The sequence below is a fragment of the Eriocheir sinensis genome, chromosome 29 (genome assembly GCF_024679095.1).
Source record: "Eriocheir sinensis breed Jianghai 21 chromosome 29, ASM2467909v1, whole genome shotgun sequence".
NCBI classification, from domain to species: Eukaryota; Metazoa; Arthropoda; class Malacostraca; order Decapoda; family Varunidae; genus Eriocheir; species Eriocheir sinensis.
The window spans coordinates 17,837,781-17,842,780 of record NC_066537.1 but is presented as its reverse complement, the minus strand read 5'-3'; the positions used below and the strand labels follow the sequence as shown (position 1 = coordinate 17,842,780).

The 5,000-nt window shown below is 36.3% G+C and overlaps 1 protein-coding gene across 4 annotated transcripts in view; it reads right to left on the bottom strand.

The window, feature by feature from the left end:
* The window catches only part of LOC127005244 (metabotropic glutamate receptor-like), a gene marked incomplete at its 5' end in the record, with an annotated part of 34,504 nt that overhangs the window by 10,393 nt on the left and 19,111 nt on the right, over positions 1-5,000 (bottom strand). For 2 of the 4 annotated variants that reach the window (XR_007758404.1, XR_007758401.1), the window contains 1 exon segment: positions 1,311-1,435. 4 annotated transcript variants of the gene reach the window in all.

The following is a 5,000-nucleotide window of genomic DNA, read 5'->3' as shown; positions in this document are numbered from 1 at the left end:
AGAGAGAGAGAGAGAGAGAGAGAGAGAGAGAGAGTTGAGAATTGAGAGAAAGGGAGAGATAGGAAGGAAAAGAGAAAGAAAAAGGAATTGAAAAGAGAGAAAGAAAGAATATAATGTTGAAAAAAGGGAGATAGAGGGAAAAAATAAAGTAAAAAGAGAGAAAAAGAGATGAGAAAAGAGAGCAAGGGAGAGAGAGAGAGAGATGGGATGAGAAAAAAAAGGAAAATAGCTACAGAAAACGAAAAAAAGAAAATAGAAAAAAAAGAGAAAGGAGAAAAAGGAGAGGATGAAAATACCAATCGACCCAACATATATATTTCTTAATCTCTCTTTCATTTCTCTTTTTAATTTCTCCTTCCATTCGTAACATAGCTGTCCAGAGGAAGAGAGAGGCGAAAGAGAGATAAAAGAAACATATAGAGAAATAAAGAAGGAGATAGAGAGAGAAAGGTGCTAGAGAGGGGTAACTGCATGAGGTCCTTGCTATGTTCCCTTCTTCAAAATATCACCCATTCAAGTTTTCAATATAACCTACAGACTCCTTTCCTCCCGTCTTATATATAAAACCCAATAGACAGACACGGAAACTCTTAGAATATCATAGTTTCCCTTGATTGCCCTCGTTTAGTAACGGTTTCAATGGTGAACAAGGAAAAAGGGGGACATACCCACCTCACCCAGTTAAATTTACTCTTATTGAATGATTAGTTTTTATTATGTTATTATGTAGTATTAATCCATTCACGTCTTATATATAAAACCCAAATAGACAGACACACGGAAACTCTTAGAATATCATAGTTTCCCTTTGATTGCCTCGTTTAGTTACGGTTTCTCTCGCTGTGGACTAATGGAAGACTCTCTTAAACCTCTATCACAAGTTAATTTACTCCCCTTATTGAATGATTAGTTTTTATTATGTTATGTAGTATTAATCCATTCACGTCTTATATATAAAACCCAGAGAGACAGACACACGGAAGCTCTTAGAATATCATAGTTTTCCTTTGATTACCTCGTTTTGTCACGTTTTCTCTCGCTGTGGACTAATGGAGAGCTCTCCTACACCTCTACCACACGTATGTTAATTTACTCCCCTTATTGAATGATTAGTTTTTATTATGTTGGTTTAACCTCCTAACCTTATCATAGTCTCCCTTAGGTGTTGGCTGTAAGGTCTTCTCTAAATGACTAGATTTCTCTCCTCTCCTCTCCTTAATATCTTGTCTTCTCCTTGTCTTCTCTCCTAAACCTACTCCACTTCTCAAATGGTTAGTGTTTAGTATAACAGCTTAACGTTCTTATCTTACTATATATTGAGTTTTGTAGGCCTCATCTGATTGGCTGACTTCCTCTCTCGCTCCGCCAATCACACAGGCTCGTTTGGTGGTTAGACAGGATGCAGGTGGTGAGGTTGAGAGGGAAAAGCTGAGGGCTGAGGAAAAAGAAAAGAAAAGAAAAGAAATATAGAAAAAAAGGAGAAAAGGAAAACGAGTAAATGAGATAAATGGTCGTAATGGGAACCCGATAAGTTTAATAAGAGTATGGACCTCATTAGTGCTTCCAGTATAGCGCAGATCAAATCCACCCAATGATCCACCTTACATATATCTACTACCTAGCTTTGAAATTACCAACGTTTACCATTCAAGGATTCGTTTTCTGTAAGTTTAGTCTTTTTAAGGTATACTAAAAATATTATTGATGGTTAAAAATATTTTGTTATTGTAGACAAATTTGTTAAGAGTAGATGTCGGTTAAGTAGAAGTAAAATGATGGATAAGAGAAAGAGAGAATGAGGAAAAAGGAAGAAAGAAGAGGAGGAAGGATGTCAGAGGAGGAGGAGGAAACAGAATAAGCAATGAGAGACACACAAAAATAAATAGAGAAAAGAGTAAAATAATAAAAAGAAAAGAAAAAGAGGGGAGACAAAAGGAAGAAAAAAGAGGAAAGGGAATGTCAGAGGAAGAGGAGGAAACAGAATAAGCAATAATAAAGAGAAACACAGAAAATATAAAAGAGAAAAGGGGGAGAAAAAAAGAGAATGAGAGAATAAGAAAAAAAGGAAAAAAAGGAGAAAGAGGAAATCGAATACACAATGATAAACACACACACACACACACACACACACACACACACACACACACACACACACAACCCAGACATTCCAAGCCTTTAAAAATTATAATCATATCCCAACTTCAATATTTATTTTATGTATTTTAATTTTGAAGGTTGATGAAATACCTGACAAACTTTCCCCTTTCGCGAGCATGTGTTAAACAGGTGTGTGATGCGGACCTTTCATTCTAATTAGGGAAAGGTCAGGTAGGTAAGGTAGGGAGAGGTGGGTAAGGAGGTAGGAATAGGTAAGGGATGTAGGGAGGTAGGGAGAGATGTAGGAAAGAAGGGAGGAAAGGGAGGGAATAAGAATAGGAAAGTAAGGGAGGAAGGGAGGGAACGATGAAGGAAAGAAGGGAGGAAAGGGAGGGAATAAAGAAGCTAGTATAGGTAAATAGGGAGGAAGGGAGATAGGGAGGTAAGGAAGAAGGGAGGTAAGGAGAGAGGAAGGAAAAAAAGGGAGGTAGGAAAAAGGAAGGAAAAAAGAGAAGAGAGAATAAGAGAAAGAGAAAAAGAAAAGAGGAAATAACTAGCAGAAAGAGAAGAGAAAGGAGAGGGAAAGAGAATATGAGATGAGAAAGATTAGTGGCGTGTGTGTGTGTGTGTGTGTGTGTGTGTGTGTGTGTGTGTGTGTGTGTGTGTGTGTGTTTTATCAGGTGAAAAAAAAAAAAAAAACATAGGCCATAATACACGAGAGAAAACTTTTTCAAACAGCGCGAAGGCCAAACATGAATTCAACAAGTTTGCTTTTGGAGTACATTAAACACACACACACACACACACACACACACACACACATAAATATACATACATACATACATACATACATAACAAAACAAGTACAGCACAACGCGTTTTAACTTTTCACACACACACACACACACACACACACATACATACATACATAACGAAGCCAGTACAGCACAAAGCCTTTTAACTTTTCACACACACACACACATACATACATACATACATACATACATACATACATAACAAAACAAGTACAGCACAACGCGTTTTAACTTTTCACACGCGCGCGCACACACACACACACACACACACACACACACACACACACAATGCGTCCAACTTTTCCCTGAAAATTAATATTATGTTAATTTTATATTCTTGCGAATAAACAAAGAAAGACAAACAAACAAACAAGCAAACAAACAAACTGTGCTTCTCTCTCTCTCTCTGTGTGTGAGAGAGAGAGAGAGAGAGAGAGAGAGAGAGAGAGAGAGAGAGAGAGAGAGAGAGAGAGAGAGAGAGAGAGAGAGAGAGAGAGAGAGAGAGAGAGAGATTTATATTAATTTAGTTCTTTCATTTTCTCTTTTTCTTCTTCCTTTCTTTCTTTTGTTTCTTCATCTCCTTATCTTTATTCTCCTATTCCATTTCTTCTTCCTCTTTTATTTTCTTTCCTTCTTTCCATTCTCTTACGTTTATTCATATTTTCCTAAACCTTTCATTTCTTCTTTATTACATTCGATCTTTTCATATTTTTTCTTTTATTTCCTTTCATTTCAAATTATATATAAGGCGATTTTTCTTCTTCTTCTTCTTCTTCTTCTTCCTCCTCCTTTTATTACCTGACTTCCACCTTCTTTTAATCTTCTCTTTGTCTTTTATTATCCTTTCAAGTCTGATTTATTTTTAACCTTCCTCCTCTTCTTCTTCCTCTTCTTCTTCTTCTTCTTCTTCCTCCTCCTTTTTATTCTCCTTTTAAATTAATGTTTGATGTAATTTTGCTCTTAACCTCCTCCTCTACCACCTCTTCTTCCTCCTCCTTCTCCTTCTTCTTCTTTTTCTTCTTCTTCTTCCTTTTCTTCTTTCCGTTCCCTCCAAATTTCTCCTGATTTTTGTTGACCTCTCTCAAGCTTTTGATCTGATTCTCTCTCTCTTCCTCTTTCTCCTCCTCCTCTTTCTTTTTCACATTCTCTCTCTCTCTCTCTCTCTCTCTCTCTCTCTCTTCCGCGTTCCTGTGTCTCTTTATCTTCGTTTGTGTCTGATTCCTTTTTCTGTTCTCCGGGTCTGTCTCTCTTTCTTTCTTACTTTCTTTTGTTCTCTCTCTCTCATTACTGATTAACATGTATTGGACAACTTAAATTGAGTTTCCGTAACGTATTAGCGAATATAATAATTACTTTAACTTCTGCTACTACTACTACTACTACTACTACTACTACTGTTACTACTACTACTACTACTACTACTACTGTTACCCCCACCAACACAACCACCGCCATTACTTTTAACACTACAACCATCAACTACTACTACTACTACTACTACTACTACTACTACTGCTACTACTATTACTACTTTCACTTTTAAAGAATTCTAAGTTAATGAGAGAGAGAGAGAGAGAGAGAGAGAGAGAGAGAGAGAGAGAGAGAGAGAGAGAGAGAGAGAGAGTATGAAGAGAATAGATAATGAGAGAAAGGGGAAGAGGATTAAAAAAAGAGGATTAAGAGAAGAGGAAATAGAGAATGAGAAGAAGAAGAGGAAGAGAAGGAAGAAGATGATGAAAGGAAAATAAAAGGAAATAAATAAAAGGAGAAAAGGGAAAAAAATGAAGGGAAGGAAACAATTAAGGAAAAAAAGAGGAAAAAAGAAGGAAAATAGTGAGTTAGTTTGTTTGTTAATTAGTAGAATATTATCAAGAGTTCAATTATTATTTTCTTTTACTATTTGTTTATATTTTTTTAACGTTTTCAAAGATATTATCACCTTTATTTTCTCTCTCTCTCTCTCTCTCTCTCTCTCTCTCTCTCTCTCTCCCTCTCTCTTCCTTTTCTTCCTCTTTCCCACAATATTTTTCCTAACCTTCCTTTTTTCCTTTCTTTTCATTTGATAAATAAAAGGAGGAGGAGGAGGAG